A 27,739-nucleotide genomic window follows, 5' to 3' on the forward strand; every position below is an offset into this window, starting at 1 on the left:
TTTTAAAGTTAAAACAGTGCACTGTGAACATGATTTCATTCAGAATGTGAACTTTAAGTCCATCGTCTTAACTATGCGATCATAAAAAATGTATGCCATCACTGTTGGTTCTCCGATGTGTTTTAGTAACGAGTTTATTTACGTTATTTGACATTTGATTGCTGAAAAAATTTGGTGTAGAGCATTTTTAGCAACCAATACAGTTCAGAGTTTCCAGAGATCAGTGAATGATACCATTAATGTCCTGGGAAACATCTAGTAATGTTTCGTTTAGTTTTCATACTGCTTAGTTTCAATTTTGAGACTCAAATTTTGGAATATGAATACTTGTCCCATTTCATATCATTTGGCCCATTTTACCAACATAAATATAGCTTTACTGTTTTTGACAAATTCTAATGTTTTTGTCATGTTAAAACACTACGCTGCGAACAGGATTTGAACCTGTGCAGGGAAACCCCATTGGATTTCAAGTCCAACGCCTTAACCACTCGGCCATCACAGCCAACTCAAAGATTAGCTATTCATGTTTTTGCAAAGTGCATGCAGAGGGAGAGCCTTGGAGAAATTTTGGGACTTAGTTCACCTGAATCTCTATTGACGAACTCTGTCATGGGCAAAATATCTTGGCTGACTCACTGAAAGAGAAAGGTGTGAACTCAGATTAACAAGTAGAAGGAGATAATTGTTTTTTACATTGAGGACTACAGGGATGTTGTTCACCAGATGTGTCTCATGGTCCCAATTGTGGTTGGAAACTGCACACTATCAGGGAATTAATCTTCTTGATTTTTTTCTTAATCCCACCTTTTTCTATATTGTGTTTTCATTAAACTTTCACAAGCAAAATCCAATTTTTTAAAGGTAAAACACTGCACTGTGAACATGATTTCATTCAGAATGTGAACTTTAAGTCCATCGTCTTAACTATGCGATCATAAAAAATGTATGCAATCACTGTTGGTTCTCCGATGTGTTTTAGTAACGAGTTTATTTACGTTATTTGACATTTGATTGCTGAAAAAATTTGGTGTAGAGCATTTTTAGCAACCAATACAGTTCTGATCAGAGTTTCCAGAGATCAGTGAATGATACCATTAATGTCCTGGGAAACATCTAGTAATGTTTCGTTTAGTTTTCATACTGCTTAGTTTCAATTTTGAGACTCAAATTTTGGAATATGAATACTTGTCCCATTTCATATCATTTGGCCCATTTTACCAACATAAATATAGCTTTACTGTTTTTGACAAATTCTAATGTTTTTGTCATGTTAAAACACTACGCTGTGAACAGGATTTGAACCTGTGCAGGGAAACCCCATTGGATTTCAAGTCCAACGCCTTAACCACTTGGCCATCACAGCCAACTCAAAGATTAGCTATTCATGTTTTTGCAAAGTGCATGCAGAGGGAGAGCCTTGGAGAAATTTTGGGACTTAGTTCACCTGAATCTCTATTGACGAACACTGTCATGGGCAAAATATCTTGGCTGACTCACTGAAAGAGAAAGGTGTGAACTCAGATTAACAAGTAGAAGGAGATAATTGGTTTTTACATTGAGGACTACAGGGATGTTGTTCACCAGATGTTTCTCATGGTCCCAATTGTGGTTGGAAACTGCACACTATCAGGGAATTAATCTTCTTGATTTTTTTCTTAATCCCACCTTTTTCTATCTTTTGTTTTCATTAAACTTTCACAAGCAAAATCCAATTTTTTAAAGTTAAAACACTGCACTGTGAACATGATTTCATTCAGAATGTGAACTTTAAGTCCATCGTCTTAACTATGCGATCATAAAAAATGTATGCCATCACTGTTGGTTCTCCGATGTGTTTTAGTAACGAGTTTATTTACGTTATTTGACATTTGATTGCTGAAAAAATTTGGTGTAGAGCATTTTTAGCAACCAATACAGTTCTGATCAGAGTTTCCAGAGATCAGTGAATGATACCATTAATGTCCTGGGAAACATCTAGTAATGTTTTGTTTAGTTTTCATACTGCTTAGTTTCAATTTTGAGACTCAAATTTTGGAATATGAATACTTGTCCCATTTCATATCATTTGGCCCATTTTACCAACATAAATATAGCTTTACTGTTTTTGACAAATTCTAATGTTTTTGTCATGTTAAAACACTACGCTGTGAACAGGATTTGAACCTGTGCAGGGAAACCCCATTGGATTTCAAGTCCAACGCCTTAACCACTCGGCCATCACAGCCAACTCGAAGATTAGCTATTCATGTTTTTGCAAAGTGCATGCAGAGGGAGAGCCTTGGAGAAATTTTGGGACTTAGTTCACCTGAATCTCTATTGACGAACTCTGTCATGGGCAAAATATCTTGGCTGACTCACTGAAAGAGAAAGGTGTGAACTCAGATTAACAAGTAGAAGGAGATAATTGGTTTGTATATTGAGGACTACAGGGATGTTGTTCACCAGATGTTTCTCATAGTCCCAATTGTGGTTGGAAACTGCACACTGCCAGGGAATTAATCTTCTTGATTTTTTTCTTAATCCCACCTTTTTCTATATTTTGTTTTCATTAAACTTTCACAAGCAAAATCCAATTTTTTAAAGGTAAAACACTGCACTGTGAACATGATTTCATTCAGAATGTGAACTTTAAGTCCATCGTCTTAACTATGCGATCATAAAAAATATATGCCATCACTGTTGGTTCTCCGATGTGTTTTAGTAACGAGTTTATTTACGTTATTTGACATTTGATTGCTGAAAAAATTTGGTGTAGAGCATTTTTAGCAACCAATACAGTTCTGATCAGAGTTTCCAGAGATCAGTGAATGATACCATTAATGTCCTGGGAAACATCTAGTAATGTTTCGTTTAGTTTTCATACTGCTTAGTTTCAATTTTGAGACTCAAATTTTGGAATATGAATACTTGTCCCATTTCATATCATTTGGCCCATTTTACCAATATAAATATAGCTTTACTGTTTTTGACAAATTCTAATGTTTTTGTCATGTTAAAACACTACGCTGTGAACAGGATTTGAACCTGTGCGGAGAAACCCCATTGGATTTCAAGTCCAACGCTTTAACCACTCGGCCATCACAGCCAACTCAAAGATTAGCTATTCATGTTTTTGCAAAGTGCATGCAGAGGGAGAGCCTTGGAGAAATTTTGGGACTTAGTTCACCTGAATCTCTATTGACGAACTCTGTCATGGGCAAAATATCTTGGCTGACTCACTGAAAGAGAAAGGTGTGAACTCAGATTAACAAGTAGAAGGAGATAATTGATTTGTATACTGAGGACTACAGGGATGTTGTTCACCAGATGTTTCTCATGGTCCCAATTGTGGTTGGAAACTGCACACTGCCAGGGAATTAATCTTCTTGATTTTTTTCTTAATCCCACCTTTTTCTATATTTTGTTTTCATTAAACTTTCACAAGCAAAATCCAATTTTTTAAAGGTAAAACACTGCACTGTGAACATGATTTCATTCAGAATGTGAACTTTAAGTCCATCGTCTTAACTATGCGATCATAAAAAATGTATGCCATCACTGTTGGTTCTCCGATGTGTTTTAGTAACGAGTTTATTTACGTTATTTGACATTTGATTGCTGAAAAAATTTGGTGTAGAGCATTTTTAGCAACCAATACAGTTCTGATCAGAGTTTCCAGAGATCAGTGAATGATACCATTAATGTCCTGGGAAACATCTAGTAATGTTTCGTTTAGTTTTCATACTGCTTAGTTTCAATTTTGAGACTCAAATTTTGGAATATGAATACTTGTCCCATTTCATATCATTTGGCCCATTTTACCAACATAAATATAGCTTTACTGTTTTTGACAAATTCTAATGTTTTTGTCATGTTAAAACACTACGCTGTGAACAGGATTTGAACCTGTGCAGGGAAACCCCATTGGATTTCGAGTCCAACGCCTTAACCACTCGGCCAACACAGCCAACTCAAAGATTAGCTATTCATGTTTTTGCAAAGTGCATACAGAGGGAGAGCCTTGGAGAAATTTTGGGACTTAGTTCACCTGAATCTCTATTGACGAACTCTGTCATGGGCAAAATATCTTGGCTGACTCACTGAAAGAGAAAGGTGTGAACTCAGATTAACAAGTAGAAGGAGATAATTGGTTTTTACATTGAGGACTGCAGGGATGTTATTCACCAGATGTTTCTCATGGTCCCAATTGTGGTTGGAAACTGCACACTATCAGGGAATTAATCTTCTTGATTTTTTTCTTAATCCCACCTTTTTCTATCTTTTGTTTTCATTAAACTTTCACAAGCAATATCCAATTTTTTAAAGTTAAAACACTGCACTGTGAACATGATTTCATTCAGAATGTGAACTTTAAGTCCATCGTCTTAACTATGCGATCATAAAAAATGTATGCCATCACTGTTGGTTCTCCGATGTGTTTTAGTAACGAGTTTATTTACGTTATTTGACATTTGATTGCTGAAAAAATTTGGTGTAGAGCATTTTTAGCAACCAATACAGTTCTGATCAGAGTTTCCAGAGATCAGTGAATGATACCATTAATGTCCTGGGAAACATCTAGTAATGTTTCGTTTAGTTTTCATACTGCTTAGTTTCAATTTTGAGACTCAAATTTTGGAATATGAATACTTGTCCCATTTCATATCATTTGGCCCATTTTACCAACATAAATATAGCTTTACTGTTTTTGACAAATTCTAATGTTTTTGTCATGTTAAAACACTACGCTGTGAACAGGATTTGAACCTGTGCAGGGAAACCCCATTGGATTTCAAGTCCAACGCCTTAACCACTCGGCCATCACAGCCAACTCGAAGATTAGCTATTCATGTTTTTGCAAAGTGCATGCAGAGGGAGAGCCTTGGAGAAATTTTGGGACTTAGTTCACCTGAATCTCTATTGACGAACTCTGTCATGGGCAAAATATCTTGGCTGACTCACTGAAAGAGAAAGGTGTGAACTCAGATTAACAAGTAGAAGGAGATAATTGGTTTTTACATTGAGGACTACAGGGATGTTATTCACCAGATGTTTCTCATGGTCCCAATTGTGGTTGGAAACTGCACACTATCAGGGAATTAATCTTCTTGATTTTTTTCTTAATCCCACCTTTTTCTATCTTTTGTTTTCATTAAACTTTCACAAGCAAAATCCAATTTTTTAAAGTTAAAACACTGCACTGTGAACATGATTTCATTCAGAATGTGAACTTTAAGTCCATCGTCTTAACTATGCGATCATAAAAAATGTATGCCATCACTGTTGGTTCTCCGATGTGTTTTAGTAACGAGTTTATTTACGTTATTTGACATTTGATTGCTGAAAAAATTTGGTGTAGAGCATTTTTAGCAACCAATACAGTTCTGATCAGAGTTTCCAGAGATCAGTGAATGATACCATTAATGTCCTGGGAAACATCTAGTAATGTTTCGTTTAGTTTTCATACTGCTTAGTTTCAATTTTGAGACTCAAATTTTGGAATATGAATACTTGTCCCATTTCATATCATTTGGCCCATTTTACCAACATAAATATAGCTTTACTGTTTTTGACAAATTCTAATGTTTTTGTCATGTTAAAACACTACGCTGTGAAAAGGATTTGAACCTGTGCAGGGAAACCCCATTGGATTTCAAGTCCAACGCCTTAACCACTCGGCCATCACAGCCAACTCGAAGATTAGCTATTCATGTTTTTGCAAAGTGCATGCAGAGGGAGAGCCTTGGAGAAATTTTGGGACTTAGTTCACCTGAATCTCTATTGACGAACTCTGTCATGGGCAAAATATCTTGGCTGACTCACTGAAAGAGAAAGGTGTGAACTCAGATTAACAAGTAGAAGGAGATAATTGGTTTTTACATTGAGGACTACAGGGATGTTATTCACCAGATGTTTCTCATGGTCCCAATTGTGGTTGGAAACTGCACACTATCAGGGAATTAATCTTCTTGATTTTTTTCTTAATCCCACCTTTTTCTATCTTTTGTTTTCATTAAACTTTCACAAGCAAAATCCAATTTTTTAAAGTTAAAACACTGCACTGTGAACATGATTTCATTCAGAATGTGAACTTTAAGTCCATCGTCTTAACTATGCGATCATAAAAAATGTATGCCATCACTGTTGGTTCTCCGATGTGTTTTAGTAACGAGTTTATTTACGTTATTTGACATTTGATTGCTGAAAAAATTTGGTGTAGAGCATTTTTAGCAACCAATACAGTTCAGAGTTTCCAGAGATCAGTGAATGATACCATTAATGTCCTGGGAAACATCTAGTAATGTTTCGTTTAGTTTTCATACTGCTTAGTTTCAATTTTGAGACTCAAATTTTGGAATATGAATACTTGTCCCATTTCATATCATTTGGCCCATTTTACCAACATAAATATAGCTTTACTGTTTTTGACAAATTCTAATGTTTTTGTCATGTTAAAACACTACGCTGTGAAAAGGATTTGAACCTGTGCAGGGAAACCCCATTGGATTTCAAGTCCAACGCCTTAACCACTCGGCCATCACAGCCAACTCGAAGATTAGCTATTCATGTTTTTGCAAAGTGCATGCAGAGGGAGAGCCTTGGAGAAATTTTGGGACTTAGTTCACCTGAATCTCTATTGACGAACTCTGTCATGGGCAAAATATCTTGGCTGACTCACTGAAAGAGAAAGGTGTGAACTCAGATTAACAAGTAGAAGGAGATAATTGGTTTTTACATTGAGGACTACAGGGATGTTATTCACCAGATGTTTCTCATGGTCCCAATTGTGGTTGGAAACTGCACACTATCAGGGAATTAATCTTCTTGATTTTTTTCTTAATCCCACCTTTTTCTATCTTTTGTTTTCATTAAACTTTCACAAGCAAAATCCAATTTTTTAAAGTTAAAACACTGCACTGTGAACATGATTTCATTCAGAATGTGAACTTTAAGTCCATCGTCTTAACTATGCGATCATAAAAAATGTATGCCATCACTGTTGGTTCTCCGATGTGTTTTAGTAACGAGTTTATTTACGTTATTTGACATTTGATTGCTGAAAAAATTTGGTGTAGAGCATTTTTAGCAACCAATACAGTTCAGAGTTTCCAGAGATCAGTGAATGATACCATTAATGTCCTGGGAAACATCTAGTAATGTTTCGTTTAGTTTTCATACTGCTTAGTTTCAATTTTGAGACTCAAATTTTGGAATATGAATACTTGTCCCATTTCATATCATTTGGCCCATTTTACCAATATAAATATAGCTTTACTGTTTTTGACAAATTCTAATGTTTTTGTCATGTTAAAACACTACGCTGTGAACAGGATTTGAACCTGTGCGGAGAAACCCCATTGGATTTCAAGTCCAACGCTTTAACCACTCGGCCATCACAGCCAACTCAAAGATTAGCTATTCATGTTTTTGCAAAGTGCATGCAGAGGGAGAGCCTTGGAGAAATTTTGGGACTTAGTTCACCTGAATCTCTATTGACGAACTCTGTCATGGGCAAAATATCTTGGCTGACTCACTGAAAGAGAAAGGTGTGAACTCAGATTAACAAGTAGAAGGAGATAATTGATTTGTATACTGAGGACTACAGGGATGTTGTTCACCAGATGTTTCTCATGGTCCCAATTGTGGTTGGAAACTGCACACTGCCAGGGAATTAATCTTCTTGATTTTTTTCTTAATCCCACCTTTTTCTATATTTTGTTTTCATTAAACTTTCACAAGCAAAATCCAATTTTTTAAAGTTAAAACACTGCACTGTGAACATGATTTCATTCAGAATGTGAACTTTAAGTCCATCGTCTTAACTATGCGATCATAAAAAATGTATGCCATCACTGTTGGTTCTCCGATGTGTTTTAGTAACGAGTTTATTTACGTTATTTGACATTTGATTGCTGAAAAAATTTGGTGTAGAGCATTTTTAGCAACCAATACAGTTCTGATCAGAGTTTCCAGAGATCAGTGAATGATACCATTAATGTCCTGGGAAACATCTAGTAATGTTTCGTTTAGTTTTCATACTGCTTAGTTTCAATTTTGAGACTCAAATTTTGGAATATGAATACTTGTCCCATTTCATATCATTTGGCCCATTTTACCAACATAAATATAGCTTTACTGTTTTTGACAAATTCTAATGGTTTTGTCATGTTAAAACACTACGCTGTGAACAGGATTTGAACCTGTGCGGGGAAACCCCATTGGATTTCGAGTCCAACGCCTTAACCACTCGGCCATCACAGCCAACTCAAAGATTAGCTATTCATGTTTTTGCAAAGTGCATGCAGAGGGAGAGCCTTGGAGAAATTTTGGGACTTAGTTCACCTGAATCTCTATTGACGAACTCTGTCATGGGCAAAATATCTTGGCTGACTCACTGAAAGAGAAAGGTGTGAACTCAGATTAACAAGTAGAAGGAGATAATTGGTTTTTACATTGAGGACTACAGGGATGTTGTTCACCAGATGTTTCTCATGGTCCCAATTGTGGTTGGAAACTGCACACTATCAGGGAATTAATCTTCTTGATTTTTTTCTTAATCCCACCTTTTTCTATCTTTTGTTTTCATTAAACTTTCACAAGCAAAATCCAATTTTTTAAAGTTAAAACACTGCACTGTGAACATGATTTCATTCAGAATGTGAACTTTAAGTCCATCGTCTTAACTATGCGATCATAAAAAATGTATGCCATCACTGTTGGTTCTCCGATGTGTTTTAGTAACGAGTTTATTTACGTTATTTGACATTTGATTGCTGAAAAAATTTGGTGTAGAGCATTTTTAGCAACCAATACAGTTCAGAGTTTCCAGAGATCAGTGAATGATACCATTAATGTCCTGGGAAACATCTAGTAATGTTTCGTTTAGTTTTCATACTGCTTAGTTTCAATTTTGAGACTCAAATTTTGGAATATGAATACTTGTCCCATTTCATATCATTTGGCCCATTTTACCAATATAAATATAGCTTTACTGTTTTTGACAAATTCTAATGTTTTTGTCATGTTAAAACACTACGCTGTGAACAGGATTTGAACCTGTGCGGAGAAACCCCATTGGATTTCAAGTCCAACGCTTTAACCACTCGGCCATCACAGCCAACTCAAAGATTAGCTATTCATGTTTTTGCAAAGTGCATGCAGAGGGAGAGCCTTGGAGAAATTTTGGGACTTAGTTCACCTGAATCTCTATTGACGAACTCTGTCATGGGCAAAATATCTTGGCTGACTCACTGAAAGAGAAAGGTGTGAACTCAGATTAACAAGTAGAAGGAGATAATTGATTTGTATACTGAGGACTACAGGGATGTTGTTCACCAGATGTTTCTCATGGTCCCAATTGTGGTTGGAAACTGCACACTGCCAGGGAATTAATCTTCTTGATTTTTTTCTTAATCCCACCTTTTTCTATATTTTGTTTTCATTAAACTTTCACAAGCAAAATCCAATTTTTTAAAGGTAAAACACTGCACTGTGAACATGATTTCATTCAGAATGTGAACTTTAAGTCCATCGTCTTAACTATGCGATCATAAAAAATGTATGCCATCACTGTTGGTTCTCCGATGTGTTTTAGTAACGAGTTTATTTATGTTATTTGACATTTGATTGCTGAAAAAATTTGGTGTAGAGCATTTTTAGCAACCAATACAGTTCTGATCAGAGTTTCCAGAGATCAGTGAATGATACCATTAATGTCCTGGGAAACATCTAGTAATGTTTCGTTTAGTTTTCATACTGCTTAGTTTCAATTTTGAGACTCAAATTTTGGAATATGAATACTTGTCCCATTTCATATCATTTGGCCCATTTTACCAACATAAATATAGCTTTACTGTTTTTGACAAATTCTAATGTTTTTGTCATGTTAAAACACTACGCTGTGAACAGGATTTGAACCTGTGCAGGGAAACCCCATTGGATTTCAAGTCCAACGCCTTAACCACTCGGCCATCACAGCCAACTCAAAGATTAGCTATTCATGTTTTTGCAAAGTGCATGCAGAGGGAGAGCCTTGGAGAAATTTTGGGACTTAGTTCACCTGAATCTCTATTGACGAACTCTGTCATGGGCAAAATATCTTGGCTGACTCACTGAAAGAGAAAGGTGTGAACTCAGATTAACAAGTAGAAGGAGATAATTGGTTTTTACATTGAGGACTACAGGGATGTTGTTCACCAGATGTGTCTCATGGTCCCAATTGTGGTTGGAAACTGCACACTATCAGGGAATTAATCTTCTTGATTTTTTTCTTAATCCCACCTTTTTCTATATTGTGTTTTCATTAAACTTTCACAAGCAAAATCCAATTTTTTAAAGGTAAAACACTGCACTGTGAACATGATTTCATTCAGAATGTGAACTTTAAGTCCATCGTCTTAACTATGCGATCATAAAAAATGTATGCCATCACTGTTGGTTCTCCGATGTGTTTTAGTAACGAGTTTATTTACGTTATTTGACATTTGATTGCTGAAAAAATTTGGTGTACAGCATTTTTAGCAACCAATACAGTTCTGATCAGAGTTTCCAGAGATCAGTGAATGATACCATTAATGTCCTGGGAAATATCTCGTAATGTTTCGTTTAGTTTTCATACTGCTTAGTTTCAATTTTGAGACTCAAATTTTGGAATATGAATACTTGTCCCATTTCATATCATTTGGCCCATTTTACCAACATAAATATAGCTTTACTGTTTTTGACAAATTCTAATGTTTTTGTCATGTTAAAACACTACGCTGTGAACAGGATTTGAACCTGTGCAGGGAAACCCCATTGGATTTCGAGTTCAACGCCTTAACCACTCGGCCATCACAGCCAACTCAAAGATTAGCTATTCATGTTTTTGCAAAGTGCATACAGAGGGAGAGCCTTGGAGAAATTTTGGGACTTAGTTCACCTGAATCTCTATTGACGAACTCTGTCATGGGCAAAATATCTTGGCTGACTCACTGAAAGAGAAAGGTGTGAACTCAGATTAACAAGTAGAAGGAGATAATTGGTTTTTACATTGAGGACTACAGGGATGTTGTTCACCAGATGTTTCTCATGGTCCCAATTGTGGTTGGAAACTGCACACTATCAGGGAATTAATCTTCTTGATTTTTTTCTTAATCCCACCTTTTTCTATATTGTGTTTTCATTAAACTTTCACAAGCAAAATCCAATTTTTTAAAGGTAAAACACTGCACTGTGAGCATGATTTCATTCAGAATGTGAACTTTAAGTCCATCGTCTTAACTATGCGATCATAAAAAATGTATGCCATCACTGTTGGTTCTCCGATGTGTTTTAGTAACGAGTTTATTTACGTTATTTGACATTTGATTGCTGAAAAAATTTGGTGTAGAGCATTTTTAGCAACCAATACAGTTCTGATCAGAGTTTCCAGAGATCAGTGAATGATACCATTAATGTCCTGGGAAACATCTAGTAATGTTTCGTTTAGTTTTCATACTGCTTAGTTTCAATTTTGAGACTCAAATTTTGGAATATGAATACTTGTCCCATTTCATTTTGGCCCATTTTACCAACATAAATATAGCTTTACTGTTTTTGACAAATTCTAATGTTTTTGTCATGTTAAAACACTACGCTGTGAACAGGATTTGAACCTGTGCGGGGAAACCCCATTGGATTTCGACTCCAACGCCTTAACCACTCGGCCATCACAGCCAACTCAAAGATTAGCTATTCATGTTTTTGCAAAGTGCATACAGAGGGAGAGCCTTGGAGAAATTTTGGGACTTAGTTCACCTGAATCTCTATTGACGAACTCTGTCATGGGCAAAATATCTTGGCTGACTCACTGAAAGAGAAAGGTGTGAACTCAGATTAACAAGTAGAAGGAGATAATTGGTTTTTACATTGAGGACTACAGGGATGTTGTTCACCAGATGTTTCTCATGGTCCCAATTGTGGTTGGAAACTGCACACTATCAGGGAATTAATCTTCTTGATTTTTTTCTTAATCCCACCTTTTTCTATATTGTGTTTTCATTAAACTTTCACAAGCAAAATCCAATTTTTTAAAGGTAAAACACTGCACTGTGAACATGATTTCATTCAGAATGTGAACTTTAAGTCCATCGTCTTAACTATGCGATCATAAAAAATGTATGCCATCACTGTTGGTTCTCCGATGTGTTTTAGTAACGAGTTTATTTACGTTATTTGACATTTGATTGCTGAAAAAATTTGGTGTACAGCATTTTTAGCAACCAATACAGTTCTGATCAGAGTTTCCAGAGATCAGTGAATGATTCCATTAATGTCCTGGGAAACATCTAGTAATGTTTCGTTTAGTTTTCATACTGCTTAGTTTCAATTTTGAGACTCAAATTTTGGAATATGAATACTTGTCCCATTTCATATCATTTGGCCCATTTTACCAACATAAATATAGCTTTACTGTTTTTGACAAATTCTAATGTTTTTGTCATGTTAAAACACTACGCTGTGAACAGGATTTGAACCTGTGCGGGGAAACCCCATTGGATTTCAAGTCCAACGCCTTAACCACTCGGCCATCACAGCCAACTCAAAGATTAGTTATTCATGTTTTTGCAAAGTGCATGCAGAGGGAGAGCCTTGGAGAAATTTTGGGACTTAGTTCACCTGAATCTCTATTGACGAACTCTGTCATGGGCAAAATATCTTGGCTGACTCACTGAAAGAGAAAGGTGTGAACTCAGATTAACAAGTAGAAGGAGATAATTGGTTTGTATATTGAGGACTACAGGGATGTTGTTCACCAGATGTTTTTCATGGTCCCAATTGTGGTTGGAAACTGCACACTTCCAGGGAATTAATCTTCTTGATTTTTTTCTTAATCCCACCTTTTTCTATATTTTGTTTTCATTAAACTTTCACAAGCAAAATCCAATTTTTTAAAGTTAAAACACTGCACTGTGAACATGATTTCATTCAGAATGTGAACTTTAAGTCCATCGTCTTAACTATGCGATCATAAAAAATGTATGCCATCACTGTTGGTTCTCCGATGTGTTTTAGTAACGAGTTTATTTACGTTATTTGACATTTGATTGCTGAAAAAATTTGGTGTAGAGCATTTTTAGCAACCAATACAGTTCTGATCAGAGTTTCCAGAGATCAGTGAATGATACCATTAATGTCCTGGGAAACATCTAGTAATGTTTCGTTTAGTTTTCATACTGCTTAGTTTCAATTTTGAGACTCAAATTTTGGAATATGAATACTTGTCCCATTTCATATCATTTGGCCCATTTTACCAACATAAATATAGCTTTACTGTTTTTGACAAATTCTAATGTTTTTGTCATGTTAAAACACTACGCTGTGAACAGGATTTGAACCTGTGCAGGGAAACCCCATTGGATTTCAAGTCCAACGCCTTAACCACTCGGCCATCACAGCCAAATCAAAGATTAGCTATTCATGTTTTTGCAAAGTGCATGCAGAGGGAGAGCCTTGGAGAAATTTTGGGACTTAGTTCACCTGAATCTCTATTGACGAACTCTGTCATGGGCAAAATATCTTGGCTGACTCACTGAAAGAGAAAGGTGTGAACTCAGATTAACAAGTAGAAGGAGATAATTGGTTTTTACATTGAGGACTACAGGGATGTTGTTCACCAGATGTTTCTCATGGTCCCAATGGTGGTTGGAAACTGCACACTATCAGGGAATTAATCTTCTTGATTTTTTTCTTAATCCCACCTTTTTCTATATTGTGTTTTCATTAAACTTTCACAAGCAAAATCCAATTTTTTAAAGGTAAAACACTGCACTGTGAACATGATTTCATTCAGAGTGTGAACTTTAAGTCCATCGTCTTAACTATGTGATCATAAAAAATGTATGCCATCACTGTTGGTTCTCCGATGTGTTTTAGTAACAAGTTTATTTACGTTATTTGACATTTGATTGCTGAAAAAATTTGGTGTAGAGCATTTTTAGCAACCAATACAGTTCTGATCAGAGTTTCCAGAGATCAGTGAATGATACCATTAATGTCCTGGGAAACATCTAGTAATGTTTTGTTTAGTTTTCATACTGCTTAGTTTCAATTTTGAGACTCAAATTTTGGAATATGAATACTTGTCCCATTTCATATCATTTGGCCCATTTTACCAACATAAATATAGCTTTACTGTTTTTGACAAATTCTAATGTTTTTGTCATGTTAAAACACTACGCTGTGAACAGGATTTGAACCTGCTCGGAGAAACCCCATTGGATTTCAAGTCCAACGCCTTAACCACTCGGCCATCACAGCCAACTCAAAGATTAGTTATTCATGTTTTTGCAAAGTGCATGCAGAGGGAGAGCCTTGGAGAAATTTTGGGACTTAGTTCACCTGAATCTCTATTGACGAACTCTGTCATGGGCAAAATATCTTGGCTGACTCACTGAAAGAGAAAGGTGTGAACTCAGATTAACAAGTAGAAGGAGATAATTGGTTTGTATATTGAGGACTACAGGGATGTTGTTCACCAGATGTTTCTCATGGTCCCAATTGTGGTTGGAAACTGCACACTGCCAGGGAATTAATCTTCTTGATTTTTTTCTTAATCCCACCTTTTTCTATATTTTGTTTTCATTAAACTTTCACAAGCAAAATCCAATTTTTTAAAGTTAAAACACTGCACTGTGAACATGATTTCATTCAGAATGTGAACTTTAAGTCCATCGTCTTAACTATGCGATCATAAAAAATGTATGCCATCACTGTTGGTTCTCCGATGTGTTTTAGTAACGAGTTTATTTACGTTATTTGACATTTGATTGCTGAAAAAATTTGGTGTAGAGCATTTTTAGCAACCAATACAGTTCTGATCAGAGTTTCCAGAGATCAGTGAATGATACCATTAATGTCCTGGGAAACATCTAGTAATGTTTCGTTTAGTTTTCATACTGCTTAGTTTCAATTTTGAGACTCAAATTTTGGAATATGAATACTTGTCCCATTTCATATCATTTGGCCCATTTTACCAACATAAATATAGCTTTACTGTTTTTGACAAATTCTAATGTTTTTGTCATGTTAAAACACTACGCTGTGAACAGGATTTGAACCTGTGCGGGGAAACCCCATTGAATTTCAAGTCCAATGCCTTAACCACTCGGCCATCACAGCCAACTCAAAGATTAGTTATTCATGTTTTTGCAAAGTGCATGCAGAGGGAGAGCCTTGGAGAAATTTTGGGACTTAGTTCCCCTGAATCTCTATTGACGAACTCTGTCATGGGCAAAATATCTTGGCTGACTCACTGAAAGAGAAAGGTGTGAACTCAGATTAACAAGTAGAAGGAGATAATTGGTTTGTATATTGAGGACTACAGGGATGTTGTTCACCAGATGTTTCTCATGGTCCCAATTGTGGTTGGAAACTGCACACTGCCAGGGAATTAATCTTCTTGATTTTTTTCTTAATCCCACCTTTTTCTATATTTTGTTTTCATTAAACTTTCACAAGCAAAATCCAATTTTTTAAAGGTAAAACACTGCACTGTGAACATGATTTCATTCAGAATGTGAACTTTAAGTCCATCGTCTTAACTATGCGATCATAAAAAATGTATGCCATCACTGTTGGTTCTCCGATGTGTTTTAGTAACGAGTTTATTTACGTTATTTGACATTTGATTGCTGAAAAAATTTGGTGTAGAGCATTTTTAGCAACCAATACAGTTCTGATCAGAGTTTCCAGAGATCAGTGAATGATACCATTAATGTCCTGGGAAACATCTAGTAATGTTTCGTTTAGTTTTCATACTGCTTAGTTTCAATTTTGAGACTCAAATTTTGGAATATGAATACTTGTCCCATTTCATATCATTTGGCCCATTTTACCAACATAAAAATAGCTTTACTGTTTTTGACAAATTCTAATGTTTTTGTCATGTTAAAACACTACGCTGTGAACAGGATTTGAACCTGTGCGGGGAAACCCCATTGGATTTCGAGTCCAACGCCTTAACCACTCGGCCATCACAGCCAACTCAAAGATTAGCTATTCATGTTTTTGCAAAGTGCATGCAGAGGGAGAGCCTTGGAGAAATTTTGGGACTTAGTTCACCTGAATCTCTATTGACGAACTCTGTCATGGGCAAAATATCTTGGCTGACTCACTGAAAGAGAAAGGTGTGAACTCAGATTAACAAGTAGAAGGAGATAATTGGTTTTTACATTGAGGACTACAGGGATGTTGTTCACCAGATGTTTCTCATGGTCCCAATTGTGGTTGGAAACTGCACACTATCAGGGAATTAATCTTCTTGATTTTTTTCTTAATCCCACCTTTTTCTATATTGTGTTTTCATTAAACTTTCACAAGCAAAATCCAATTTTTTAAAGGTAAAACACTGCACTGTGAACATGATTTCATTCAGAATGTGAACTTTAAGTCCATCGTCTTAACTATGCGATCATAAAAAATGTATGCCATCACTGTTGGTTCTCCGATGTGTTTTAGTAACAAGTTTATTTACGTTATTTGACATTTGATTGCTGAAAAAATTTGGTGTAGAGCATTTTTAGCAACCAATACAGTTCTGATCAGAGTTTCCAGAGATCAGTGAATGATACCATTAATGTCCTGGGAAACATCTAGTAATGTTTCGTTTAGTTTTCATACTGCTTAGTTTCAATTTTGAGACTCAAATTTTGGAATATGAATACTTGTCCCATTTCATATCATTTGGCCCATTTTACCAACATAAATATAGCTTTACTGTTTTTGACAAATTCTAATGTTTTTGTCATGTTAAAACACTACGCTGTGAAAAGGATTTGAACCTGTGCGGGGAAACCCCATTGGATTTCAAGTCCAACGCCTTAACCACTCGGCCATCACAGCCAACTCAAAGATTAGCTATTCATTATTCATGTTTTTGCAAAGTGCATGCAGAGGGAGAGCCTTGGAGAAATTTTGGGACTTAGTTCACCTGAATCTCTATTGACGAACTCTGTCATGGGCAAAATATCTTGGCTGACTCACTGAAAGAGAAAGGTGTGAACTCAGATTAATAAGTAGAAGGCGATAATTGGTTTGTATATTGAGGACTACAGGGATGTTGTTCACCAGATGTTTCTCATGGTCCCAATTGTGGTTGGAAACTGCACACTATCAGGGAATTAATCTTCTTGATTTTTTTCTTAATCCCACCTTTTTCTATATTGTGTTTTCATTAAACTTTCACAAGCAAAATCCAATTTTTTAAAGGTAAAACACTGCACTGTGAACATGATTTCATTCAGAATGTGAACTTTAAGTCCATCGTCTTAACTATGCGATCATAAAAAATGTATGCCATCACTGTTGGTTCTCCGATGTGTTTTAGTAACGAGTTTATTTACGTTATTTGACATTTGATTGCTGAAAAAATTTGGTGTAGAGCATTTTTAGCAACCAATACAGTTCTGATCAGAGTTTCCAGAGATCAGTGAATGATACCATTAATGTCCTGGGAAACATCTAGTAATGTTTCGTTTAGTTTTCATACTGCTTAGTTTCAATTTTGAGACTCAAATTTTGGAATATGAATACTTGTCCCATTTCATATCATTTGGCCCATTTTACCAACATAAATATAGCTTTACTGTTTTTGACAAATTCTAATGTTTTTGTCATGTTAAAACACTACGCTGTGAAAAGGATTTGAACCTGTGCGGGGAAACCCCATTGGATTTCAAGTCCAACGCCTTAACCACTCGGCCATCACAGCCAACTCAAAGATTAGCTATTCATTATTCATGTTTTTGCAAAGTGCATGCAGAGGGAGAGCCTTGGAGAAATTTTGGGACTTAGTTCACCTGAATCTCTATTGACGAACTCTGTCATGGGCAAAATATCTTGGCTGACTCACTGAAAGAGAAAGGTGTGAACTCAGATTAATAAGTAGAAGGAGATAATTGGTTTGTATATTGAGGACTACAGGGATGTTGTTCACCAGATATTTCTCATGGTCCCAATTGTGGTTGGAAACTGCACACTATCAGGGAATTAATCTTCTTGATTTTTTTCTTAATCCCACCTTTTTCTATATTGTGTTTTCATTAAACTTTCACAAGCAAAATCCAATTTTTTAAAGGTAAAACACTGCACTGTGAACATGATTTCATTCAGAATGTGAACTTTAAGTCCATCGTCTTAACTATGCGATCATAAAAAATGTATGCCATCACTGTTGGTTCTCCGATGTGTTTTAGTAACGAGTTTATTTACGTTAATTGACATTTGATTGCTGAAAAAATTTGGTGTAGAGCATTTTTAGCAACCAATACAGTTCTGATCAGAGTTTCCAGAGATCAGTGAATGATACCATTAATGTCCTGGGAAACATCTAGTAATGTTTCGTTTAGTTTTCATACTGCTTAGTTTCAATTTTGAGACTCAAATTTTGGAATATGAATACTTGTCCCATTTCATATCATTTGGCCCATTTTACCAACATAAATATGGCTTTACTGTTTTTGACAAATTCTAATGTTTTTGTCATGTTAAAACACTACGCTGTGAACAGGATTTGAACCTGTGCGGGGAAACCCCATTGGATTTCAAGTCCAATGCCTTAACCACTCGGCCATCACAGCCAACTCAAAGATTAGTTATTCATGTTTTTGCAAAGTGCATGCAGAGGGAGAGCCTTGGAGAAATTTTGGGACTTAGTTCACCTGAATCTCTATTGACGAACTCTGTCATGGGCAAAATATCTTGGCTGACTCACTGAAAGAGAAAGGTGTGAACTCAGATTAACAAGTAGAAGGAGATAATTGGTTTGTATATTGAGGACTACAGGGATGTTGTTCACCAGATGTTTCTCATGGTCCCAATTGTGGTTGGAAACTGCACACTGCCAGGGAATTAATCTTCTTGATTTTTTTCTTAATCCCACCTTTTTCTATATTTTGTTTTCATTAAACTTTCACAAGCAAAATCCAATTTTTTAAAGTTAAAACACTGCACTGTGAACATGATTTCATTCAGAATGTGAACTTTAAGTCCATCGTCTTAACTATGCGATCATAAAAAATGTATGCCATCACTGTTGGTTCTCCGATGTGTTTTAGTAACGAGTTTATTTACGTTATTTGACATTTGATTGCTGAAAAAATTTGGTGTAGAGCATTTTTAGCAACCAATACAGTTCTGATCAGAGTTTCCAGAGATCAGTGAATGATACCATTAATGTCCTGGGAAACATATAGTAATGTTTCGTTTAGTTTTCATACTGCTTAGTTTCAATTTTGAGACTCAAATTTTGGAATATGAATACTTGTCCCATTTCATATCATTTGGCCCATTTTACCAACATAAATATGGCTTTACTGTTTTTGACAAATTCTAATGTTTTTGTCATGTTAAAACACTACGCTGTGAACAGGATTTGAACCTGTGCAGGGAAACCCCATTGGATTTCAAGTCCAACGCCTTAACCACTCGGCCATCACAGCCAACTCAAAGATTAGCTATTCATGTTTTTGCAAAGTGCATGCAGAGGGAGAGCCTTGGAGAAATTTTGGGACTTAGTTCACCTGAATCTCTATTGACGAACTCTGTCATGGGCAAAATATCTTGGCTGACTCACTGAAAGAGAAAGGTGTGAACTCAGATTAACAAGTAGAAGGAGATAATTGGTTTGTATATTGAGGACTACAGGGATGTTGTTCACCAGATGTTTCTCATGGTCCCAATTGTGGTTGGAAACTGCACACTTCCAGGGAATTAATCTTCTTGATTTTTTTCTTAATCCCACCTTTTTCTATATTTTGTTTTCATTAAACTTTCACAAGCAAAATCCAATTTTTTAAAGTTAAAACACTGCACTGTGAACATGATTTCATTCAGAATGTGAACTTTAAGTCCATCGTCTTAACTATGCGATCATAAAAAATGTATGCCATCACTGTTGGTTCTCCGATGTGTTTTAGTAACGAGTTTATTTACGTTATTTGACATTTGATTGCTGAAAAAATTTGGTGTAGAGCATTTTTAGCAACCAATACAGTTCTGATCAGAGTTTCCAGAGATCAGTGAATGATACCATTAATGTCCTGGGAAACATCTAGTAATGTTTCGTTTAGTTTTCATACTGCTTAGTTTCAATTTTGAGACTCAAATTTTGGAATATGAATACTTGTCCCATTTCATATCATTTGGCCCATTTTACCAACATAAATATTGCTTTACTGTTTTTGACAAATTCTAATGTTTTTGTCATGTTAAAACACTACGCTGTGAACAGGATTTGAACCTATGCGGGGAAACCCCATTGGAATTCAAGTCCAACGCCTTAACCACTCGGCCATCACAGCCAACTGAACGATTAGCTATTGATGTTTTTGCAAAGTGTATGCAGAGGGAGAGCCTTGGAGAAATTTTGGGAGTTAGTTCACCTGAATCTCTATTGACGAACTCTGTCATGGGCAAAATATCTTGGCTGACTCACTGAAAGAGAAAGGTGTGAACTCAGATTAAGGCTGGGGTCACACTTGGCGTAAGACAATACGCCACGTATTATACGTCCGTACTACGGCCGTAATACGGAGAAATGTTCCCAAAATATTGATCCGTAGTCAGGGTGTGTCAGCGTATTTTGCGCATGGCATCCTCCGTATGTAATCCGTATGGCATCCGTACTGCGAGATTTTTGCGCAGGTTTGCAAAACCGACATCTAATGGATTTATGTGCTCAAATGTTCATTAAAACATATATACAGTATATATATATATATATATATGTCATTGAGACACATATATATATATTCTGTATTTAGATTTCATTCAGCGCGATATCTGTGAAAAGTCGGTAATTCAATTGCCGGCTTTTCATTTCTCCTGCACAAACCCGACAGGATATGAGACATGGTTACATACAGTAAACCATCTCATATCCCCATTTTTTTTGCATATTCCACATTACTAATGTTAGTAGTGTGTATGTGCAAAATTTCAGCGCTGCAGCTGCTAAAATAAAGGGTTAAATGGCAGAAAAAATTGGCGTGGGCTCCCGCGCAATTTTCTCCGCCAGAATGGTAAAACCAGTGACTGAGGGCAGATATTAATAGCCAGGAGAGGGTCCATGGTTATTGGCCCCCCCGTGGCTACAAACATCTGCCCCCAGCCACCCCAGAAAAGGCACATCTGGAAGATGCGCCTATTCTGGCACTTGGCCACTCTCTTCCCACTCCCTGTAGCGGTGGGATATGGGGTAATGAAGGGTTAATGTCACCTTGCTATTGTAAGGTGACATTAAGCCAGATTAATAATGGAGAGGCGTCAATTATGACACCTATCCATTATTAATCCAATTGTATGAAAGGGTTAAAAAACACACACACACATGATTTAAAAGTATTTTAATGAAATAAACACAGCGGTTGCTTTAATAATTTATTGCTCTCTCAATCCATCAGCAACACCCTCGCTTGGCAAAATAATAAACGCACAAGATACATATCTGAAGGGGTTAAAATATTTTACAAGCAGGAGCCCTGCTAATGCAGCTGTGCTCCGTGCCTGTAATCCCCGGCGAAAGAATGAAATGTAGGTCATTGACCTACATTTCCTACAGTCGCGGTGATGCGCCCCCTGGTGGATGTCCTCATATGACCTGGAGCGTGGGAAAAAGTTCCCAGGCTGCAGTTCATGAGAACATCCACCAGAGGGCGCATCACCGCGACTCAATGTAAGTACAGATCCAGCTTTCCTTTCAGCACCCGGGGATTACAGACACGAGCGAGTGGTTTATCGCAGCTCCTGCCTGTAATATTAGTTAACCCCTTCAGATGGATTACCTCGTTGGACATGATCGGACATCAGAAGGTATGTATCTTGTGCGTTTATTATTTTTCCAAGCGAGGGCCTGGAAATGGATTGAGAGAGCAATAAATTATTAAAGCAACCACTGTGTTTATTTCATTAAAATACTTTTAAATCATGTGTGTGTGTGTTTTTTAACCCTTTCATACAATTGGATTAATAATGGATAGGTGTCATAATTGACGCCTCTCCATTATTAATCTGGCTTAATGTCACCTTACAATAGCAAGGTGGCATTAACCCTTCATTACCCCATATCCCACCGCTACAGGGAGTGGGAAGAGAGTGGCCAAGTGCCAGAATAGGCGCATCTTCCAGATGTGCCTTTTCTGGGGTGGCTGGGGGCAGATGTTTTTAGCCACGGGGGGGGCAATAACCATGGACCCTCTCCTGGCTATTAATATCTGCCCTCAGTCACTGGCTTTACCATTCTGGCGGAGAAAATTGCGCGGGAGCCCACGCCAATTTTTTCCGCCATTTAACCCTTTATTTTAGCAGCTACAGCGCTGAAATTTTGCACATACACACTACTAACATTAGTAGTGTGGAATATGCAAAAAAAATGGGGATATGAGATGGTTTACTGTATGAAAACCATGTCTCATATCCTGTCGGGTTTGTGCAGGAGAAATGAAAAGCCGGCAATTGAATTACCGACTTTTCACTAACACCGCTGCGTATTTCTCGCAAGTCACACTGCTGGTCCGTGTGGAATCCGTATTTTTCTCGCCCCCATAGACTTTCATTGGCGTATTATTTGCGCAATACGCTGACAAACGCAGCATGCTGCGATTTTGTACGGCCGTAGAAAGCCGTATATTACGGATCCGTAATATACGGCTGATAGGAGCAGCCCCATTGAGAATAATTGTGCCGTATGTAATGCGAGTTTTACGGACGTAGTTTCTGCGCTCTTACGTCCGTAAAACACGCATGTGTGACCCCAGCCTTACAAGTAGAAGGAGATAATTGGTTTGTATATTGAGGACTACAGGGATTTTGTTCACCAGATGTTTCTCATGGTCCCAATTGTGGTTGGAAACTGTACAAGTCTATAATCACTGCACACTTTGCAACAAGGTTTATGCTTCAAAATAATGTGTGTTTTATTATAAGTGAAGAGGCGACAAGTATAGACGTTTCGGCCACTCTGTGGCCTTGATCACTGTGTCGCTAGAAAAAATGAAAACAAATATACGTAAGATATATAGTATAAGTACAATATTTACAATATTTACAATATTTACAAAAAAAAATGAGACATATGATATACAGCATATCGGGCATCATAAAGGATGGAGGTCATGTCAGAATAGCCTCTGTAGGGATCTTTGAACAAGTATGGGACACCCATAGGGGACATAGGAGAGAGACAGATGTTATGGCGAAAAGACCTATTGAAGTATTGAGGTCTTCTGAATTATGGGTGAAGACGACAGGAACTACAGAACATAGAAGAGTAGTGAAGGGACATACCGTAGTGGAGATGTGTCACTGAGTGATGCTCGAGCGTCCTGGATCAGTATGGGTCAAAATCTGGATAACCTGGTGAGAGTGATGAACGCTAGTCACAGTGAACTAAACGTAATGCTGCGGTTTGTAAAGCTATAGAGGAAATAACCATGGGCTACCCTGTAGTCTTATGAGGATCCGGTATATTGGGGTAGTGTGGTCAGAGTGCAGCTAGTGCTGAAGTGTTGTCTAACCAGAGGGGTATACAACTATATACCAATGGTAGTGCATGATGTGGAAGTTAAAAGGCATAATTACCCCTGATTTTGAGCTGCACCAGCCAATATGGTGAGTGCGCCCTCTTTGGTAAAGCGCAATAGTAGAGCTGTATGAGCCCAGACTGTATAGATGCCACTGTAATGGAATTAGATACATGGAGGTAAGCGATATGACGCAATGGGCAAAACGTATTGGTGACACAGGAGTGTACTTACACCAGCCAATATGGTGAGTGCGCCCTCTTTGGTAAAGCGCAATAGTGGAGCTGTGTGAGCTCAGACTGCATAGATGCCACTGTAATAGAATTAGGTACATGGAGGTAAGCAATATGACGCAATGGGCAAAACGTATCGGTGACACAGGAGTGTACTTACGTCCAGTCCGGATACGGGGTTGTATATAGCTGGAGGAGTGCTGGCACAACCGTGCGTTAGCGGTGGGACGCCTGGAGTAACGCAGGCTGAGCGCTTATTTATAGCGCCCCTGTGTCCGGTGACCGGAAGTGAGTGGCCCGCTCAGCGCATGCGCTGTAAGGTCCTACCAGTGTGTTGAAAGTTGCCGGGCAACGTCGGCATCTGCGCAGTGTCTCTAAGGTAAAAGAGATGAGGAACGTTGGCGCATGCGCAGTGTGCGGTAGGCGTGCCTATTGTTGTAATGATGGTGACTACGGTAATGTCAGTGAGCAGCAGGAAGGAGAAAGGAGATAATAATAATACGTAAAATTTGCTGGGGAGATACCATTAAACATGAGGATAAATGCATGTACATGGAGTAGTGTATAATCCATTAAAACCATTTGTGTCAATTACTGGACATATATAGGAGAATGGGATAATGGATGGAGTACTGCATCAGATAAAATTATATCATCCAGGTAGTAACCATATAATTGAAAAAATGGACATAAAGCGCAGACAAGCATACAACAGTGGTTGAGGTAATCGCAATGGTAGACATAAATAGAGAATAATTGAAACAAATGAAAAAAATCAATCATGAAAATAATATAAATATAATAAATCATAAACGTAGTATAATATTGTAGGAGTCCAAACCATAAAAATAAAGTAATAATGACGGATGGGGGAAAGAAAAGAGGGAAAAATTGAAAGGAAAAAGAAAAAAGAAAAATGGGAAAGAAAGAGGAAGAGGTGATCTGAAGTTCAGTCTTACCCAGTCATAGTTAATTGCAAGAATACGTAGATTAGGAAGAATTAGTTCATCTATGGAGAAAAGACAAGATATTAAACTAACCAATCTATATCGCGGTTAAGGCCTTTAGGGTGGAGTGTGTCAAGGGTATAGATCCAATATGTTTCCCGCTGTTTCAACATTTGGATGTGGTTACCACCCCTCCTCGGTCTGGTTACCCTTTCGATCACCTGAAATCTGAGTTGGGCTACATTGTGCTTAGCCTCTTTGAAGTGTGCTGGTAGGGGCAACCATGTTTTTTCGCACCTGATTGTGGATTTGTGAGCAGAGATTCGGTCCCTGATGGCCTGGGTTGTTTCACCCACATACAGTAGGCCACAGGGACACTTCACAATGTAGACCACAAAGTTTGACTCACAGGTGTAGTAATCCCTTATCCGATACGATTTCCCCATTCTTGGGTGGACCACTTCATTTCCTTTAATTATATTGGAGCAGCACATACAACTGAGGCAGGGGAATGTACCTGTCCTTATCTGGCCGCTCAGAGTTCTGGTGCCCATCATTTTCCCCGGTCCTAGGTCAGCTCGGACTACCCTGTCTCTAATGTTTTTAGGACGTCTTGTACACATCAGTGGAGGATTCCTAAAGATGTTAATGTTAGGGTATGCCCTATGCAAAAGTGGCCAGTGTCTCCGGATCAGATTATGGACCCTGAGCATGGAGGGGTGATGATAGTGGACGAATGGTACCCTAGGAGTTTTGTTGGTCATAGTTGGGCTAGTTATGTTTTCATTGAGCGCCCTCATGGATTCCGTTTCCAGTAGTTGTACTGGATAGTCTCGGGCCCTGAACTTCTTCGACATTTCATTTAGTCTCGTTTCCCTTATTGTAGGATCAGAGACTATCCTAGAGACCCTCTGAAATTGGGACCTTGGAAGACTGTTTTTGGTGGCCCTGGGATGACAGCTGCTATATAGAAGTAAGCTATTACAGTCTGTGGGTTTGGTATAGATGTCTGTACTCAATGTGCCCATATGGTCCTTGATGACCTTGGTGTCCAAAAATGCGACCATATCCATCTGATAGGTAATAGTGAATGACAGTTCAGGTCTGATGGCATTTATGTGATTGTAGAATTCGAGAAGGCTTTTTTGGTCTCCTCGCCAAATGCAAAAAATGTCATCAATATACCTGTACCAGGCAAGTGCCTGGTCCTGAAAGGTGGTATTGCAGTAGATATGGTCTCTTTCAAAACGATCCATGTACAGGTTGGCATAAGCTGGAGCTACGTTGGACCCCATAGCGGTCCCGCAGCACTGTACATAGAAATCGTCCTCAAAGAGGAAATAGTTCTCCCTCAAGACCAGGTTCAAGAGTTCCAGGCACAGTTGTTGTGATCCATTATCGACATTGGCTTCTTCTAGGATAAGTCGTACAGCATCAATACCCTTGTCATGGGTAATAGATGTGTACAGACTATTTACATCCAGGGTACACAGGATGCTGTCGGGTGGAACCTGATTGATTGCGTGTAGTTTTTTTAAAAAGTCTCCTGTGTCTAAGAGGAAGGATTTAGTGTCCCGAGTATACGGTGTAAGAATTTTCTCCAGGAAAATTGAGAGAGGGTTAAGGATAGAGTCCGTGGAGGCTACAATCGGGCGGCCTGGTGGGTTTTGAAGGTTTTTGTGTATTTTGGGGAGTATGTATATTACAGGTGTGACCGGGTGGTGGTTTATTAAATATGTCCTGGTTTTGTTATCAATGGTCTTGAGATCAATGTGTCTGTCCAGAACTGACGTAATTTTGTGCCGGATTGAAAATATAGGATCATTCTGTACCCTCCTGTATGTGTTGGTATCAGAAAGTTGTCTTTTGATTTCTGATACATAGTAACTCCTGTTCATGATCACAATGGCACCCCCCTTGTCCGCCGGTTTTATGACAATGTTTCTGTTGTCCCTGAGGGATTCTAGGGCTTGTCTCTCGGTAGAATTGAGGTTGTGGCGGACAGGAAGGAAGCCAAGGCGATGGTCGTGGATGGTCTGTTTGATGTCCCTATCCAGGAGGTTTATGAAAGTCTCAACCGCATGATTGGATTTTGGTGGCATGAAATTACTCGGAGTACGTAGTCCCAGAGTCCCTATAGTGATTTTGGGATCTACGCCACGATTCGGTACTGTACCTAATGTGTTCATATTAAGTTGGGAGGTGGCATCAAAGTGGACTTTAAGCCTAATGTTTCTATAGAAACGATGAAGATCTTTTTCGAGTTGGAAAGAGTCCCACCTGGGTGTGGGGCAAAAGGACAAGCCCATACTTAACACCTTAAGTTCAATAGGGGAAAGAGAATAGTCAGAAATGTTAATTACATTGTTTGGACTCCTACCTTCGACCGGAGTGTCATCTGATGATCTGGGTCCTTTTTTTCTTTGCCCTCCGTACTGGCGTGCGTTTGCTCCTAAAAAAGCCGAGGATCTCGTAGTGTCATGATTGATTTTTTTCATTTGTTTCAATTATTCTCTATTTATGTCTACCATTGCGATTACCTCAACCACTGTTGTATGCTTGTCTGCGCTTTATGTCCATTTTTTCAATTATATGGTTACTACCTGGATGATATAATTTTATCTGATGCAGTACTCCATCCATTATCCCATTCTCCTATATATGTCCAGTAATTGACACAAATGGTTTTAATGGATTATACACTACTCCATGTACATGCATTTATCCTCATGTTTAATGGTATCTCCCCAGCAAATTTTACGTATTATTATTATCTCCTTTCTCCTTCCTGCTGCTCACTGACATTACCGTAGTCACCATCATTACAACAATAGGCACGCCTACCGCACACTGCGCATGCGCCAACGTTCCTCATCTCTTTTACCTTAGAGACACTGCGCAGATGCCGACGTTGCCCGGCAACTTTCAACACACTGGTAGGACCTTACAGCGCATGCGCTGAGCGGGCCACTCACTTCCGGTCACCGGACACAGGGGCGCTATAAATAAGCGCTCAGCCTGCGTTACTCCAGGCGTC

At 37.9% G+C, this 27,739-nt stretch overlaps 24 non-coding genes across 24 annotated transcripts; all 24 read right to left on the minus strand.

The window, feature by feature from the left end:
* Positions 1–423: 423 nt before the first annotated feature.
* On the minus strand, positions 424–505 carry TRNAS-UGA (transfer RNA serine (anticodon UGA)). The gene has a single exon. It is a non-coding gene; the product is annotated as a tRNA-Ser (tRNA).
* A 779-nt stretch (positions 506–1,284) lies between these two features.
* TRNAS-UGA (transfer RNA serine (anticodon UGA)) lies at positions 1,285–1,366 on the minus strand. The gene has a single exon. It is a non-coding gene; the product is annotated as a tRNA-Ser (tRNA).
* A 779-nt stretch (positions 1,367–2,145) lies between these two features.
* TRNAS-UGA (transfer RNA serine (anticodon UGA)) lies at positions 2,146–2,227 on the minus strand. The gene has a single exon. It is a non-coding gene; the product is annotated as a tRNA-Ser (tRNA).
* Positions 2,228–3,006: 779 nt separating this feature from the next.
* TRNAS-UGA (transfer RNA serine (anticodon UGA)) lies at positions 3,007–3,088 on the minus strand. The gene has a single exon. It is a non-coding gene; the product is annotated as a tRNA-Ser (tRNA).
* A 779-nt stretch (positions 3,089–3,867) lies between these two features.
* On the minus strand, positions 3,868–3,949 carry TRNAS-CGA (transfer RNA serine (anticodon CGA)). The gene has a single exon. It is a non-coding gene; the product is annotated as a tRNA-Ser (tRNA).
* A 779-nt stretch (positions 3,950–4,728) lies between these two features.
* On the minus strand, positions 4,729–4,810 carry TRNAS-UGA (transfer RNA serine (anticodon UGA)). The gene has a single exon. It is a non-coding gene; the product is annotated as a tRNA-Ser (tRNA).
* Positions 4,811–5,589: 779 nt separating this feature from the next.
* TRNAS-UGA (transfer RNA serine (anticodon UGA)) lies at positions 5,590–5,671 on the minus strand. Its single transcript has one exon. It is a non-coding gene; the product is annotated as a tRNA-Ser (tRNA).
* A 774-nt stretch (positions 5,672–6,445) lies between these two features.
* TRNAS-UGA (transfer RNA serine (anticodon UGA)) lies at positions 6,446–6,527 on the minus strand. Its single transcript has one exon. It is a non-coding gene; the product is annotated as a tRNA-Ser (tRNA).
* A 774-nt stretch (positions 6,528–7,301) lies between these two features.
* Positions 7,302–7,383, minus strand: TRNAS-UGA (transfer RNA serine (anticodon UGA)). Its single transcript has one exon. It is a non-coding gene; the product is annotated as a tRNA-Ser (tRNA).
* Positions 7,384–8,162: 779 nt separating this feature from the next.
* TRNAS-CGA (transfer RNA serine (anticodon CGA)) lies at positions 8,163–8,244 on the minus strand. The gene has a single exon. It is a non-coding gene; the product is annotated as a tRNA-Ser (tRNA).
* A 774-nt stretch (positions 8,245–9,018) lies between these two features.
* On the minus strand, positions 9,019–9,100 carry TRNAS-UGA (transfer RNA serine (anticodon UGA)). The gene has a single exon. It is a non-coding gene; the product is annotated as a tRNA-Ser (tRNA).
* A 779-nt stretch (positions 9,101–9,879) lies between these two features.
* TRNAS-UGA (transfer RNA serine (anticodon UGA)) lies at positions 9,880–9,961 on the minus strand. The gene has a single exon. It is a non-coding gene; the product is annotated as a tRNA-Ser (tRNA).
* Positions 9,962–10,740: 779 nt separating this feature from the next.
* TRNAS-CGA (transfer RNA serine (anticodon CGA)) lies at positions 10,741–10,822 on the minus strand. Its single transcript has one exon. It is a non-coding gene; the product is annotated as a tRNA-Ser (tRNA).
* A 775-nt stretch (positions 10,823–11,597) lies between these two features.
* TRNAS-CGA (transfer RNA serine (anticodon CGA)) lies at positions 11,598–11,679 on the minus strand. Its single transcript has one exon. It is a non-coding gene; the product is annotated as a tRNA-Ser (tRNA).
* A 779-nt stretch (positions 11,680–12,458) lies between these two features.
* TRNAS-UGA (transfer RNA serine (anticodon UGA)) lies at positions 12,459–12,540 on the minus strand. Its single transcript has one exon. It is a non-coding gene; the product is annotated as a tRNA-Ser (tRNA).
* Positions 12,541–13,319: 779 nt separating this feature from the next.
* On the minus strand, positions 13,320–13,401 carry TRNAS-UGA (transfer RNA serine (anticodon UGA)). The gene has a single exon. It is a non-coding gene; the product is annotated as a tRNA-Ser (tRNA).
* Positions 13,402–14,180: 779 nt separating this feature from the next.
* On the minus strand, positions 14,181–14,262 carry TRNAS-UGA (transfer RNA serine (anticodon UGA)). Its single transcript has one exon. It is a non-coding gene; the product is annotated as a tRNA-Ser (tRNA).
* Positions 14,263–15,041: 779 nt separating this feature from the next.
* TRNAS-UGA (transfer RNA serine (anticodon UGA)) lies at positions 15,042–15,123 on the minus strand. The gene has a single exon. It is a non-coding gene; the product is annotated as a tRNA-Ser (tRNA).
* A 779-nt stretch (positions 15,124–15,902) lies between these two features.
* TRNAS-CGA (transfer RNA serine (anticodon CGA)) lies at positions 15,903–15,984 on the minus strand. Its single transcript has one exon. It is a non-coding gene; the product is annotated as a tRNA-Ser (tRNA).
* Positions 15,985–16,763: 779 nt separating this feature from the next.
* TRNAS-UGA (transfer RNA serine (anticodon UGA)) lies at positions 16,764–16,845 on the minus strand. The gene has a single exon. It is a non-coding gene; the product is annotated as a tRNA-Ser (tRNA).
* A 786-nt stretch (positions 16,846–17,631) lies between these two features.
* TRNAS-UGA (transfer RNA serine (anticodon UGA)) lies at positions 17,632–17,713 on the minus strand. The gene has a single exon. It is a non-coding gene; the product is annotated as a tRNA-Ser (tRNA).
* A 786-nt stretch (positions 17,714–18,499) lies between these two features.
* On the minus strand, positions 18,500–18,581 carry TRNAS-UGA (transfer RNA serine (anticodon UGA)). Its single transcript has one exon. It is a non-coding gene; the product is annotated as a tRNA-Ser (tRNA).
* A 779-nt stretch (positions 18,582–19,360) lies between these two features.
* On the minus strand, positions 19,361–19,442 carry TRNAS-UGA (transfer RNA serine (anticodon UGA)). Its single transcript has one exon. It is a non-coding gene; the product is annotated as a tRNA-Ser (tRNA).
* Positions 19,443–20,221: 779 nt separating this feature from the next.
* On the minus strand, positions 20,222–20,303 carry TRNAS-UGA (transfer RNA serine (anticodon UGA)). Its single transcript has one exon. It is a non-coding gene; the product is annotated as a tRNA-Ser (tRNA).
* Between the last annotated feature and the right edge of the window lie 7,436 nt (positions 20,304–27,739).

This window comes from Ranitomeya variabilis, chromosome 5 (assembly GCF_051348905.1).
Source record: "Ranitomeya variabilis isolate aRanVar5 chromosome 5, aRanVar5.hap1, whole genome shotgun sequence".
NCBI lineage: Eukaryota > Metazoa > Chordata > Amphibia > Anura > Dendrobatidae > Ranitomeya > Ranitomeya variabilis.